This window comes from Haemaphysalis longicornis, unplaced genomic scaffold (assembly GCF_048455015.1).
Source record: "Haemaphysalis longicornis isolate Haplotype H1 unplaced genomic scaffold, Haemaphysalis longicornis Haplotype H1 scaffold_4, whole genome shotgun sequence".
NCBI lineage: Eukaryota > Metazoa > Arthropoda > Arachnida > Ixodida > Ixodidae > Haemaphysalis > Haemaphysalis longicornis.
This window is the reverse complement of record NW_027526361.1, coordinates 216,755,457-216,771,996: the sequence shown is the minus strand read 5'-3', so window position 1 is coordinate 216,771,996 and position 16,540 is coordinate 216,755,457. Positions and strand designations below refer to the sequence as shown.

The following is a 16,540-nucleotide window of genomic DNA, read 5'->3' as shown; positions in this document are numbered from 1 at the left end:
TTCAGCGTATAGAAAAAAATAATTAAAAGGAACAAACGTCCCGGGGCCTTCATATTTTAACATAAGACGGCTGATGTTGCCCCTGTAAAGTGTATTGAAAGCATTACGTTTGTGTTTACAGGTGTAGCCGACTGCTAGGGTGTCGTTGTAAGCTGCCTCTTTTTAAGCTGGCTTTTACACATGGTGTGCTGCGCAGTGAAACGTGGCTATCTACGCGAGGCGTGATTGCAGAAAACGACACCGACTCCTGAGTTATCGAAATTACCCACAAACACGTTATATCATAAATAACCGCTAAGAGAACCCTATTATTTTGCCGAGTTTTATTTACTTGTCGTAAATCCTCCACAGTGAAGGTGTAAACATTGCAGAATTGCTGGATGCTGTCAACACATGAAGGCATACGGTTAGATAAAACTGCTGAAACAGTTGATTCATAAGAACAGGCGGAAAAGAATTTATGTGGAAAGGAGCTGCTAATTTGACTCTGACTTACACACCACAGCAATGCGGGTTCCCCTTCCTAACATAGGGGAAGAGCAGTTTTTTTTTATCAACAGCAATTAAAAATAGGCACTTCCAATAAGATATTCAGGCTACTCAAGACTGATCGGTCGGATTACCGCAAACTTGAAGTCCTTGCCACGCTTATAAATTATATACGTATTTGATACGCTAATACAATTTGTTTTCAAAAATAGCTCAGAGCGAAGAGTCTCTGCAAGGCATTCATTCAGTGATTAAGTAAATTTTCATCCAGGGTAGTTGTGTTTTGAGTGTGCCGGCTTTGGGGTATTGGAGAATCTTTTATAACCAACGAGAAACATGCTGGGCAATCCTTAACTAGTGATCAATTTGCACGACGTCTCATGGTAGACGCCGCCAATTTTTGCTCCAGTTTGTTTATCCACTTCAATTAGCAGCGAACGACAGTTCAGGTGCCGACCGTAGGAAGAATGAATTACAGGGCGACAGCTACACCTAAAGTAAACGCTCTGAGTTGTATATAGGCACCCGGTATTCCACCACTGCAGTAATTGAATCATCTGTACACTGTCACTCGAAAAAAATATTTTAATACCGTAGAAGTTGTAGATAAAGACGTCTTGAGTCTGATACAGGTCATGCGTCCCGCAGGTGTTGCTGCAGGTTCGCAGACTCACCGATAGAGGTCGAAGTGGTCTCACAGGGGTGGCTTATTCTCTCTTCTGCTATTGAAGGGGGGCTCTCGGCACTGGCTTTTAGCAACGAATTCTTTGCGCGAACCGTATAGTTTGTGCGGTGACGACGCAGGCCTTTATCGGGCGAGCACCGCATGGAGATCGCGACAACGCCAGAGAGGAAGAGATCCGCTGTTTGCAGAGTTTGCAATGAGTAGGACGGGCTTAATTTGTTGCATATATATAGTTTTGTGGTTCGAATTTTTCGCGGTGCTGATCAGACATAGTTTTAACACGATTCCTCTGGATTATCATTACGGTATGCTTGTAGAGTGACGTTCGAGGTGTAAATAGGATGAGCATTTCATGGGACTACACCGGACATCAAGCGTTTGACTATTTGAACAAATTGTTTTGGGATAAAAATATCTTTTTTTACTCCTCCAGAGAAAAACTGGTTAGTGTGATAGACTAAATTAAAATTAAGATGCTCAAGGCTGAAACACATGCATAAGAGCCCTTCCCTCTTTATCTGTTGGATCTGCAGAAAAAAACTGCGTGCAGAAACGTTGTTGGGATAGAATCCTGACTAAACAGGCATTTTGCTCGTCCTAGCTGGCAGCCACAGAGTTTAAAAAACCACAGAATGCATACCTAGCATATCCAGCAGACGAGCCACAACACATACATCACCAACAGGAGATGTAACAGGTATAGGTGTGGACAACAGCGGAATTCGGGAAACTCCACGCGTGTTATGTACAACACGTGTAGGCTCACTGCAACTGGGCTGTATATAAGACAGCTCTGGCTAGTCTTGCACTATAACGCCCGCCGAGACTTCAAGCCTCGCAACCATGAAGACCGCAGTGAGTGTGGTGCCTACCTGTTTTTTGTTGACGGACTTTGTATTGAGTTCAACTGGCTTTAAAAATATTTTGTTGGGATATTGTAGGGAAGAGCACATACCTTCAATTCGGCATGGAAATGCCTGTAAATATCGTACGCCACATCTACAGGGCAGAGTGTTCGACGTTTAATGCTGTTTTCGAAGCATTTGGTAATGAAAGCCACTATGGCTTTGGTATTGTGTCCCGAAATTTAAAAGGACAACAGCTTTACCCTAAGAAAAACATGAACTTGCAGCTTAACTCCCCTAGAATCAAATGCATTGTGAACAGGCAGGAATCACGCAACTTTTAGAATTTCAATGTGCACTATTTAATGAGAAAAACGTTAAACCAGTTGTAATTCTGAGTTCCCATACTTGTATAAAAATATTGCTGCCCAGGAACTGATACCTTAATTCTACCTGACTTACACGAGACCATGCCGCAAGCCGCCTAAGCTTTAACTATGTACATTTCTAACTGTTGGCACCTGTGGTTCTGTTGTAACGGAGTAAGATAAATTAAGGGAAGAAATTTGAAATAACTTCGCTTAACGAGTATAGCTAAATGAATTTAACACCTACTTCGAACGTCGCTTAGTCTTTTCGGGCCACTTTGCTTGTGGGTTTCCATACTTTGCGTAGCTCTTTAAAGGTGGGGCTAATAATCAACAGGCGTTTCATTTATTCAAATGTGTCACAATGCAAATTGATGACAACAAAATGGTGGCCATTCAAGGTTGTGCTCGCTTCAGGGTATTATGTCATGTGTATCTTATTTTCGTGGGTTTTTGTCAAATTTACATTAGTAGCTTTTTGTCTTAGTTCGTGACTACGTGTTCATATTTCATTTTAGTGTTTTTTTAACATAAGTAAGCACTATTTTCCGCCGCTCTGTGAGCCCTTTTTTCTGATAAAAGTCCGAACACTTAGCTTTGTTGTCATAACTCTTGGCAGAGTTCAACTGTACTGAACCCATTTGGCAGAGTTCAATTGTACTGAACCCATTTAGTTGACGTATGACTCGCAATGGCTTCAAACGCTCCTAAAAAAAGGCTGGAACATTTACTCACAGAACACTAATCAGTTACTTGTCACAGCGCCCACTAGGTACTTAGCAACTAAAGCTAGGAAATGTAGCACTAGTAAGATTACTAACTGAAGCAGGTTGTAAGGAACACTACCTTCAGCAGGAATGTCCCAGTGAATAAACCATCCGTTATCTATGTGCTATTACAAACTAGACTTACGTAACCTAAAAAACAGCGCGATCTTTAATCGAGTGTGCACACACTGAACTTTTTTAGAAACTTTTTGGTAGAGAAGCATGTCAAAATCTTGTACCATGGCACACACCTTTAGAAGTTGTTTACACTAAAAAGGGTGCAAAGATAAAAAACAAACAGTGTGAGTGCTTCTAAACGCCCTAAAGGAATGCTGTGGGCCGTACAACCGCGCGTGACAATGTGATTTGGCTGAGCGCACGGTGCGACAAAAGACGCACTCATTGAATACGCACATATCACATTTGGGCCCCAAACAAAGTAAGCAAGAAAACCAGAGGGATGCACGGGGAGAGCGACTTTAACTTAGTTACTTTAGGAATGCATTAGCTCTGATTGCTTTTGTGGACAGACCGGAAAGTCTTGTAATGGAGTCTGTAGGCTTGTCGCAAAAATAGAATATTTTTGCGATATTTTTGCAATTATGCATTTTATTAAGAGGACAAGGAAGTCATTATGTGGATTCACCACTTTTATTCGTGATTTGGAGTGGGAAAAGAGCAGTATGTGTATGTTAAATAAGTTATAGAATTTCTTTACTTTCAATGAATAAAAAGAAAACAAGTGACAGTTACTATGTACGCGGCCTAAATTAGTAACAATAAAATTTCGGGTGCATACATAGTGAGAGAACGTACGTACCATTCTGCGGAGTAGCAAAGTTCGTAAGGAGTTCGTAACTACAGCCGTTACTACCAATTTACTAGATTTTTTTGTTAAAAGTGACTCTTACAGAAAATACAACACATGTTCACCTGCTTTTCTCACGCCTGGTATGTTTTATCGCCCATTTCACGACTAGAACTTACGAACCAGCGTTCTATCCGTGTTTCAGGCCTCTATACACTCATGTGCTAAATAGGTAATGGCAGCTAGTTCAACATCGTTTGACCCTACCATTGTTAAACATAATTATATTACGACTATAATAATGCTATTGTAAAACAAAGTTAAAACAAAGCATATCACCACAGTAGTAAAAAAAGTACCAACCAGTTATATTCAGGTTTTATTTGGCAGGAAGGCCGAAGCCAAGAGAGGGGTGGCTAAGGTTTTGAGGGAACGCTGATACAGGGTAGGATCAGCTTCCGTTCTTAGCAGCACTTTACAGTTTTGCGGCCCCTGTGACCAACTGGGGGTGGCCTTGCTGGACAATGCATGCCAAACCACTCTTAATTGCAAAGCTAGCGAGCTCCGAAATGAGATCATCGCAGCCTATATTCTCTGATATTTACGAGACGGTAAAGAGGGTGTGACGTATACGCTCCGCATGACAAAATGAGGGGACGAAAATCACATTTGACGCCCAGATTGTACTGAGGGCAATCGTCCCATCCTTGATGTCGGCGGTCTATTTATAAATGATATGGATATTGTAAGCAGCGTCAAGATAAAGCGTTCGTGTGAATACTTCAGCCGCTCTTGATTTCGCGCCAACATTAAAGAGGTAACCTGTCGGGAAAACCTTCCGGTATTCCTGTTGTCCTGCCTTCTTAAGTATCAGCCAAGTCCATTTTGTTGTCACTGCTGTGCGCAGGTGCTTCTCTTCATTTTCGCCTTGCTCGTGGGCGTTGCCCTTGCCGACGGACACTACGGAGGCTACGGAGGTCACGGCAAGGGCCATGGTGGACATCACGGTGGCTACGGGAGAAAGCACGGTGGTTACGGTGGCCACAATGGGGGCTACGGACATGGAGGTCACAAAGGCGGTCACCACTACAAAGGCGATGGATACAGGGGTGGAAGGCACTACGGCTGACGTGACCCGTGGCGATGAAATCCAGCGAATGACGGGAAGATATTCGTGTTGAAGATAGCAAATCGATGTTCCAATAAATGTTTTGGACACCTGGCAGAAGTGATATGTCTCACTGTTAAAACAAAAGCCAAGTTTTGTGCTACCATTTTTTAATGAAACGCATACACGCCGGCATTTACTAAAACCAATACCAGACGGGTGTGATGAATAGATAGAAAATTGCAAGAACCGCGTTACTCGACGTGGAAAATCGTAACTACTCGTCCTGCGGGCTGAACCAAGTACTGCGTGCAAAGCAAGTAAATGGAAAAACAACTAAGATATTGCACATAAAACTGAAAAAAGTAATTTGTAACACCAATTTAGGGTTTTGCATAACTTTTATACAGGTATTTAAAATGCCTAATCAAAATTCCGCAACCAGCTCTTTCGTATGTACATATCCGCGTATCAAAAGTATTTCTTCTTTTCAACATTATTAACATCTTGTATTTAGCATACACGTATTAATTTTACACATATTTTCTCAGAAGGATACCCCAAATTAACGCGTATTCCCAAATATTTATCACCCATTTTACTTCCAAAGATAAATGGGCAGCATATAAATGCTGTTCCTTATGAATACCTATTCCGCCACAGCTTATAAAGCTTTTTAGAGGCGAGGCTCCTCTTGCTCGGGCCCTGCCTCGTCCCTCGTTGCTGCTGTAAACGGCACCACGATGCTTATTGTGGTAGGATCCCCCTAGGGAATGGCCAACCAAAGATTGGCCGAAGAGGTCAAAACGTTCAACGCGTTCGTTGCTACCCAACAAGGAGGAGAGGAAGAAGAAGAGGTTGTCGTTCGTTGCCTGCGAGCTCAAGACACGTACCGGGGGGTACGCGACACAAGACGCTCTGTCGAAGGCGAAGGCAAAGGAGGCTAAAATGTCAAACACCGAATTCGCCAACTTACCCATGGAGATTCTCATCGTCCCGGACAAGCCCTACATAATCACCTCAAACATCGACGTCGTTGACGGGCTCTTGAAGGGAGCGGTAGGAAGTCTCAAGCTTCGCGACCGAGGAATGCTGGTCTTGACGCGGCGGCGCCCGGTTTCGATCCCACGACTCTCTGGTGGGAGGAACGCAACGCGATTCCGACTGCGCTACAAACCGAGACGCGATCATGGCTACGAACGCGTCTTATGTGCTTCACTTATTCAGATGGTGCGCGCCGTCAAGAAGACCTACAACAATGTTTCACGGTTTCACCGATAAGCATTTTAGCTTCGCCCCTCTCATCATCATTCAGCTCCTGGAGATGGCGGGATTTTTTTCTACCAGCTTTGCCATGCGACCTCTTCCGTAGCAGCTAAGCTTCACGGCATGACAGAAGCCCTACGATACGTCCTCTGCCAGCCGCCGATGGACAGCACCATTTTCTTAGATTCCAAATCCCCTCATCAGAGCCTATAACGCACTAGCTCCTTCCGCATCCAGGAAGATGTCCAGCGATAAGGAAATTGCTTCCATCTTCTTGCGTGCGCCACCAGTTATTGCGTAACACTTCATGGCTCAGAGGCCGTTGTGGCACCATGAAAATAAAAAATCCGATGAAGCTACGCTCAGGTGTTTGCCAATGAGGAACGGGAGGAAAAATTTCTTCCCTAAGAATGATGCGCCATTGATTATCGAAACACTATCTCCCAACGAAAAAATAAAGAGGCAATATACAGATTAAAAATTGCCGCCGATTGCACTAGTGGTGCAAGGCTGAAGAAGCTGCAGAGCTGGCGGCACCTCTCCCTTTCTCGGAGAGCCGGCAGTTCTAAATCACATTTTTGTCAAAATTGCCGGTTGAAGTTCTCCATGACTGGAAGGCCTGGACAGTTTTGTCTGCAGTCTTTTGCACCTATTCCGAAAGAACTCTGTGAGCACGTGCAAGGTCTTTTGGCGATGGGCTTCGCTAACTCAGCGTCTGTAGCACACGTCAGGTGCGAAGCCGCACGTCAGGTGCGAAGGTAATGCTGTCAGACGTCGTGCGCTCCTCACTAGGCGCGCGCTCACACGCGCTCCCTTTTCTTTCTTGATGTTTTTGCGATCTCCTCACGTGGGTCAAACCAACGTGTAAGCTTGGCGATTACCGGGCTCCACTGATAAGCCCCGCGGCCACGCGTGCTCGATCGTTTGTCTTGCTTTTTCCATCAAAAAGCTTGGTGGCAGCAGAAACACCTTATACAGTTCTTCTGTAAAAGGCCAACAGACAAGCGCTTCTTTATGAACGTTTGCGGTCAGTTGTTCGTAGTTTTTGCTGTGATCATTGTGGTTTACCAAGCATACGACCACGTCCCTGTTTCACCAAAAGATTGATTTTGACTGATGAGAATTGTTTATCTAGTCTCTTCCGCAACAATTTCAGGTTTGATACATTCCATAAACCAAAAAAAGACGCACTAAGCCGAGCCATTGTTCCACAGCCTCTGCCTTAACCCAGGTTTACAAATTCCTAATACATCGTATAGGCTTGTCTTGAAACAGTGATTGCTACAACTGCGGATCACCAACAACGATTCAACGTGAATTGCTTCAGTGTTCTGCGAACACCGAAGCAAAGGGTGGTTTGCTGCGGAACATGGATTATCTGCCTCCTAGGTCGCTAACAGTTACCCTCACACTTTTACCATGACAATTTGGTTGCTCTCACCTGCAAGCCCCAGTAACATTATTTGAATATTTGAGGACATGGTGTCCCTGCGCAAAAGGCACCCCCATGGTGCGGATACATTATATTTACTCAAGGGCCCGATACTGCTTTTCTTCTTACTGATTTAATTTTTTTCCCGTTTTCTTTCCCATATTGGCAAAATAGACTGTGTTTTCTCTTTAAGAAAAGGTTCTGCCTATTCCTGAAGTAACACTTATTCAACCGAATATAAGGAAAATCGTAAATGTAGCCTTCATAACACCCTCAGTGCTGGTAACTTCATAATTTTTTAGCTCGTTTAGCCAATGCCTAACTGTATACACCTGTGCTTCTACGGGTGCAAGACAACTTTAACATAAGTTTTGCGACAATAATTTATTTTAATCATACACAAGTCCAAGTAATTGGATGTCCCAAATGGGTGGAGAGCGTCGCAACAAGTGAGTGTTCTCATTGCCGTAACATTCAGCTAATGAAATGCGTGATGATGGGAATCTCCAAGAAACTGCTCGTAAAACTATCGCAGTTAGGCCACATTCTAACAGTTAAACAACCCACTTTCCATTTTCACAACACAGGAGCGGTCCAGTTGCTTAAGGCAGAGCTTTTATTATGCGGGGAACACAAGTTGATTTGTCATGACATTGCTTAGTGTTAACGCAATGATTGGATGTTTTCCCTTATTGCGAAGCGGGTATAGCCAAAACACATAATGACCCAGAAGAATCTTCAAAATAAAACGTTAAAAGCGACCGTTTGAAACAGATACTTTTTAAAGGTATTATATTGCATAGAACGTTACAAAGCACGAAAATCTTTTTTCGGCAAACATGAGGGGAATGTTACCCGTTAATGGTTACGTTTGGCTTCAAAACACCAGCAATATCTCTGGCAAAGCAAAGTGCGACTGGGTACGCAATAAAAATGATATCTAGGCTGTATGAACTCCTTTCCAATGAACACTGATCCCCACAAGTCAGCTCTACGATGTTTTGTGCCGAAAAGGAGCAAAGCAGCAAAGACAGAAAAAACAACATTCTCGTGGCAACAGCCACGAGAATGTTTTGGTCTCTTGCTTCGGAGTCTTGGAAGAAAACGGGGTGGGTAGCGCACAAACCTAGCCCGTATGCATAGTGCGCACATTACCACATTTTTGTATCATTCTGTGCATGATATTTCGCCTTTGGCTTAGAGATAATTTAAGGAATTGCTTTTTGAAACATCACTCGTGTTTCTTTCTCCTTATAGAAGAAATAGTTCCGTAGTAAAACAATACGTAAACGCTGCACCTGTTGATTGATTGATTGATTGATTGATTGATTGATTGATTGATTGATTAATTGATTGATTGATTGATTGATTGATTGATTGATTGATTGATTGATTGATTGATTGATTGATTGATTGATTGATTGATTGATTGATTGATTGATTGATTGATTGATTGATTGATTGTCGGGTTTGTCAGGTACCGCATCTCTGCCCTGGAGCTGTAACACGAAGCAGAAGTAAACAACAACAGCGACTGAGCATGAGACACTGGTGAACTGGTATATGATCCTCACCTTGTGGCTTAGGATCCCTTGCGAGCGCGGACGCGCTCACCTAGTGCACACAAGTGCGACAGCCCAAGCACAAGTGTAAACGCGAAATATCCCCGCATGCAGTGTGCCTGCCACAAGAGCTGCTGTGGTGTCAGGTGGAGGTAGTCTTACCTGCGCAGATCTTCTGCGTCCTTTAGTACTGCGCGGTAATAGGGTTTTCTTCCAACCAGCGCCATTCTTTAATCCGTCGTTGTCTGTTCCCTGTACGGCATTACCCCGAACCTATTGTTAAACTATTTAGAGCCATGCTCAAATTACTTAACTAAGCGCTCAGTCATGCTATTTCTGTTCCTATGGTCTTCTGCATGATTTTCTTCCTGTACAGTCATTTGCTTTTTATAGGTAATGTTCAATAGACGCTTGAGCAATCGTCTTTAAGTGCTACCCATAGCTATTATACAAAACAAGCTTTGCCACTTTTTTAAACTATGCTCGAAATACTCGCGCAGGCCTCCATCTCATTTCCCCAGTCATGATTATTTCCTATTTTTGTCATTTTCTTTTGCTCATTCCATTCCGTTTTTTCTTCTACGGTGACGGAGAACACCTGCGAGGTTGGAGAGAGAGTTTTTTTTTCTTTTTTCTGCTCTCTTGTAAGTTCTGCATATTTTCTGTAAGCATAAACATGTTTTTCAACTTTTGGCATTATCATGGTGCAATTGCTGTTGTACGAATCCATCCATGTCCTTATCGTGCGTCGCTAACTCGGTAGCCACAGCCGAATTAACTTGGTCACTTGTTGTTTTTATCAGCTCGGACATGGCTGTGGGGGAGACGATGCGACCCAAAATCCCATTCTGTGCATTCGGGTTAGAATTCCATCCCCAATCTCGTGTACCTTTTTGCTTGTTTTTATTCTATTTTTCCTACTGGCCCTAGATACGCCCTACGTTGGAACGCGCCAACGCTGGTTTCAGCACTTTAGCGTTATAAGGCATATATAGACTCCGCAATGCAAAGTGAGGCACTTTTTTTGAAGAAGTTCTATATGAGCGTGCAACTAAATGTTCCCTTGTGGAATGAAGCCACGCCATTTAAACTTTACATTCGCAAACAGTATTTAAGATTTCTATTATTCCGCCTTCATACTGTGCTTTCTCAATTTACAGGCGAATAGGACCGTTTTTTTGTCGTTGATGTTTTTTTTTTAGATTTCCTTATCATTTAGCACCAAAAAGTTCAGTTGACTAAATTTTATCTGCAATACAAAGTAAAAGTTGAGAACCCTTATTAATTATATAGTCCTGTCATCATAAGATATTGTAAATTTATAGCTACGTAAACGTTTTTGGTAATATCTGTGCTCATATTAACCAATAAAGCTTCTGCAATGCTACCATAGGCCACCCAGAAGATGCAGGTGGCGTTACCTAAATGTGATCATACAATTTACCGTTTAAATATTGTATGGTGAAAAAGATGTCATAAGAGATGCACCATTTCCTTCATAACACTCAAAATAGTATTTCCCATGTGTAAGTCACAATTTGGTACTCCCAGGCTCCCTGAATATCAACAAAATATCTGAGATTCAGTATCCCACCACCCAGCCTATAACATAAGCTCTTCCTCCGTTAGTAGGCCGACTTGTGCTCAGCACTTTTTGAGACACATTTCAAGAACCGTTTAGCGAATTACAATTTTTTTCCATAAAATTAAGCCATCCTAGAATACCTTTTTGAGGTTTTGTTTTTCTATTGTCAGAATTATAATAAGTAAATGGCATAAAAGGACTCTATTATATAATGGCGTAATAATAAAACAAATACCCCGACTAGTGGTTCCCTTCACTTGCCTTGCGGACCTGGCAAGCGTTGTTATATATACTGCTGCGGTGGGAAGAAACCACAAAAAAATCAATATGGCGGAACTGTGTTTGCGCATACCTATTTATCTGCTATATTTGCTTGCATCACACGCAATCAGTCCAGGGTGGAGGAATCACGCGTACGAAGCTGATATTCAAAATTTCGCAGTACCGCCAGCAAAGCAGGCAGATTGGCGAAACATATTTTCCCGGTAATGAAAATACTGCCACCAAGATAAAGAGTGAGAGTTCCGGAAACAAATAACACATACGTACATACACAAAACACGTACATACGCATAACACATACACATAAAAATGAATCCGTACTTGCCGCTCTTTGGCCCTCAACCCAGTGTTATTACACGTACACATCGCCACTGCCGTCGCTCACGTTAAGCAATCAGTAGCGTAGTTCGTGACTGAAGGGTGCAAACACGGAAATATTTGTAGAGCAGTGGACAACGCATGATAAAGAGAGCCAACAGAGTGGAATGGGAATATGGAAACGGGCTATGACCGAGCCAATGGAAGAAAGTAAAGCAAGAGATTTTGACAAAAAAGGCAGTAGCCAGGCAGAATGCCGGGAGAAACAGGCTATACGGCATCCTCTCGCTTAGATTTAGCTCATTAGTAGCTTAGTAGAGTTCTTGCCATGACCTTCATCAGTACGTTATTGGGTGAAAATGTCTACGAGTGCAATTGTCGGAACCAGTGCAATTATTCGAATTTTCGCGTTAAATAGCCCACGAAGCACAGTGTGTGATTAAAAACCATAACTTACCTTCATAACGTTCATTTTGGTAGAATCAACTCATCCGATGGGAAATATAATAAAATGAGATCTCTGACGAGGGACCGCAGTATTCTCTCCCCCGGGGCCGGTGTGTTTTAGTACATAGTGGGCCCACGCTGGAAATGTTGGCATCTAAAGCCGAGAACTTACAAACATTGCCGGCAAGATAGACTTCGCGAATTCAAAAACGCTGACTTTAAGCCACACCCTCCGCACACTCACATTTATGCGTTATTAAAATATTCCTGCCGAATGGACCTTGCTCGCCCATTAGGCAGAGCGTAGACTGTTAGCTCCGATCAATGGCTCGGAGATGTTTTGGTAGTTTTGTTGTGACGTCACTTCCGGTCGCACGTTCACAGAAGGCTGGCGAGCCATTCTTTGCTGCGCAGTTTATGGCTCCTACGACCCATTAAACGCTGCTACTTAACGAAGCGGGTTATATTCAGCGTTAGGAGGTTTCTCGAAAGAGAATCTTCACGTGCAAGCATAGTGGGTTGTGAGCCCCTCTTTCTTTCTTATAATACAAGCTTTGTGGTAAATTACAGGGGAGTTAGAGATTTGTTCACAGAGAGTAGATTTCACCCAAACTTTACAATCTGAGCCGGTGTTCCCCGAGTAGCCCTAGTGTGCTCGCCATGGTGGCTTCCGATGAACTTTTAGCGAGGAATTACGCAGGCAATGATGAGTACAGTGTTTTTGACGAAATGGCGCTCCTACTCTTTTTGAATTGCCATAGGTATGTAAAAACATTTGCAAGTTTTCATTTTAGTATACGACGGTAAGGCCACCTTAGACTGCTCCACTTCATACACCCCAAAATAGTTCCACCAACATGCCAACTGCAGCGAACATGCAACACTACCATATCACACTGGCTTGCCAGAAGATATCAGCACTACCCATCATTTCCGCCCCCACCTTCGAGCAGAGGGAGACCACGCTTTGAAGTCCGGATCCTGAGGACCAGAGAAGATTGATGGACCGGACACGCAGAAGAGAAGCCGCCGCAGGGTGTTGGACTGAATTCTTCTCTCGCTTTAAAGAGCAAACCTCCTCCTATTCGAAATAATGGTTTTTCTATTATCACCAGCACTGAAATGCAGCCTCCGAAAACAAGAACAAGCAAATCATAAAATAAGGAAAGCCACCTGCTGGTGATGGGCAGCAATAAACCTGCAAATCGGAGGAAAATATTGCGGAATGTGTATTAAGTACATACGCTTCAGGGAGGCTAACCCGTAGGATGTAGTGCGACGCACACGCTACTACATGTATCTGAGTGCAGTGTTATATTGAGATGTTAAAACAAAATTTATTCTACCCATTTATATCAAAACAGACTACATTATCTGCACTCTACCAAATGCATTACCGCGTATTTCGTAAAAGTGTTCTGTGCACGAACCACCTGTCGTGATATCCGTTTGCGGTCGTTCAGGATGTCGTTGGGCCGTCGTTAAGGACGTATTACACATGGCCATCACGGCAGGGCTGGAAATAGTGCTAGCCCAAGTACTTTACTAGGAAAGGGATCTATGGCTGGAAGGGTTTTCGTGAAGTAAATTTTTAAAGTCCTCATATATAAGAACTCTTGCTGACAGATTTTGCATCAACATCAGAGGGGCAAACCACCTTACGACCGTAATATTAGTTGTGTAGACCCAAGACGGACAACAAATAATAGGGTATACCGTCTTTTTAATCTACAGAAATAAAGCAAACGCCCATAGGCAGCCGAGGCATCGTTTTTAGCTTCTTTGACGAGTGCGCTAAAAAATATGGTATCTCAGTAGTCTAGAAAAACGTGTTTTATCGTTCCGCATTTCAGACATCTGTGCTACACAGCCATTATCAAAACCCTTTTGAAGGCTGTTTAACGTACTCTCTATCAAGTGCCCCGCCGTAAGTATATCAGGCGCACTTATGGGTCAGCGTTCAATCGTGAATTTTAAACAGCCATATAGCACAGGCATTATTCGACAAACAACATTGTTCATGACACAAAGAAGACTTTTTATCTATCTACGTATTCACCGCAAGGGCAGTTAGAATTATTTCTAAGAAGACAGTTTTTCTTCATGCTGGGCCAATCATATTTTCAACGAGGCACCATACGTCTTGTCCTGCGGCGCTCGTAGTGACTTCTTGGGTATATCGGAATGCTAAAAAACGTTTGTAACTCTTCATAGAGGAGTCTATTTGAAGCAGTGGGATGGTATACGAGGAAGAACCGTATGCACAGATGTCTAAAACATGCAACGGTTTTTATGGAATGTTTTAGCGTGTGATTTTGCTTCTCACTTGATCGAACAACAAATTGCGGTAGTGCCTCCTGCAAGACAATTTGCCAAAATGTATGACCAGAAGTTCACTTGTATATTAAGTGAATATAAATTAGATACGTTGTCGCAGAAATAAATGCGATGACGTCTCCACACCATCCGCCACCTGCGAAACAGCCTTTTTGAATGGCCCTTTTTTCATAGAGAATTTTCAAGGAAAACGCCGAAATACGGCGCAAACTAAGCCCATTCACACGACAGCAGCATTACAAGAAACAGGTTGGGCAGGAAAAAAACTCCTTTGCGGGCTTTGCACCAGCAAACCTGGGCTATTGTTGCCATAAAAAATTGATCTTTTATAAGTTGCTGAAAACAATATAACGAGTGCACGAAGCGAACCAGTAGACGGTCCTCGAATGTGACCGGTGCGTCCACTCGTTCCGGCGAATTTCTGACGCATTGTTTTCGACGCCTTCCATATACTGTCGACTATCGCACCCTTGAATACGAGCCACGCAACATCTGCTGACCCAGCGTTTTGTTTGGCCGGGCATCAACAAGGACGTACGCGAGTGGACGCGCTGCTGCCTCGTATGCCTGCAGTGAAAGGTTAACCGGCACACTAAGGCGCCTCTCGGCTTGTTTACGGCACCAACTGAGCGTTTCGACAAGGTGCGCGTAGACATTTTGGGGGCCTGGCCTCCTTCAAAAGGCAACACATACCTACTAACTTGCGTGGATTGGTTAACGCGTTGGCCCGAGGCGTTCCCTCTTCCCGACATCCGTAGTGAAACCATTGCCGGCTGGGTTTGTCGCTATGGTGTCTCATCAACTATCACCACCGACCGAGGTCGCCAGTTTGAGTCGGCTCTGTTCAATAACCTTCTGACCCTTCTTGCCACTTCCCGAATTCGGACCCCAGCGTACCACCCATTGCCAACGGGCTTGTTGAGCGTTCTCACCGCTCAATCAAGACTGCACTCAGGGCACAGCCGGACGGTGCCCATTGGTCCAACTCCCTTCCGTTGCTTTGGCTGAGTCTTCGGGCTACTTTGAAGCAGGATCTGCACTGCACGCCCGCAGAGATGGTCTTTGGTGCGCCGCTAGGCCTGCCGGAAGAGTTTTTCACTGATTCCAAATCATCACCGTGCCCTGATGCCGCCGACTACGTGACCAAACTACGAGGTTCGTTTCGCTCACTTCGTGCGCCTGCACCACGCTGCCAGCAGCGTGCGGATGCCCATGTTCCCAGCGAGCTGACCTCCCACTAAGTTTTTGTCCGCCGTGACACCGTGCGCAGGCCACTTTAGGGCCCGCATGATGGACCCTACCGCGTCATCCATCGTGCTGATAAGCATTTCACCGTGGATTTGGATGGCAGACAGGACACTATTTCTGTTGATCGCCTCAAACTATCGTTCATTGAGGAGCCCCTCTCTTCACAACCAGACGAATCCACAATACTAATTGGGGATCACCCTCCCCAGCCACCCCAGTCGCAACAGACAACAAAACCCAAACGACGACCTCCAAAAGTATCCTTCCGGCTCACTCCGTGGCTCCGCCACTAGAAGGGGGGGGGGGGGGGGGGGGGGGGGCTCCTGTAGCAGCATCAACGAAGACGAAGACGACGAAGCACCACTCTGAGGCTCACTGCGCGTACGTGCTGGCGCAAGCGGTCAGTGCTCCCAGGACACTCTGGGCGTTCGGCAAGGCATAGCTGCCGCTGGCCCGTCAGCTGCTGACGTGTTTGAAATATATGTGTCTGCACTGCACTGCACGGCTCGGCGTTTTCAATGCCTCGTGTTGCTACAAAGCTAAACAATTATGTGCTCACGTCGGTGTTCCAACGGGGCCAGTGGCTTTCAAAATGGCATGCAGGGTCCCGCACCTAGTGGCCGAGGGAGAATTTACGGCGGCAACCGAAGAGTTTCTGATTTGATTGATTGATTGATTGATTGATTGATTGATTGATTGATTGATTGATTGAATGATTGATTGATTGATTGATTGATTGATTGATTGATTGATTGATTGATTGATTGATTGATTGATTGATTGATTGTAGGGTTTAACGCACCGACGCAACGCAGGCAATCAGGCGTGCCGTAGTGGAGGGCTCCGGATTAATTTTGACCACCTCGGGATCTTTAACGTGCGCCGAAACCTCGGTACACACGGGCGTTTTTCTCTTCGCCTCCATAAGAAACGCGGTCGCCGCGGCCAGGAATCGAGCCCGAGTCCTCGTGCTCAGCAGCACAACGCCTTAGC

The 16,540-nt window shown here is 44.3% G+C and overlaps 1 long non-coding RNA gene across 1 annotated transcript; it reads left to right on the top strand.

Moving 5' to 3' along the window:
* The first annotated feature begins 1,878 nt into the window (after positions 1-1,878).
* On the top strand, positions 1,879-5,184 carry LOC144179631 (uncharacterized). Its single transcript, XR_013324316.1, has 2 exons — positions 1,879-2,029; positions 4,870-5,184. It is a non-coding gene; the product is annotated as an uncharacterized LOC144179631 (long non-coding RNA).
* The last annotated feature ends 11,356 nt before the right edge of the window (positions 5,185-16,540 follow it).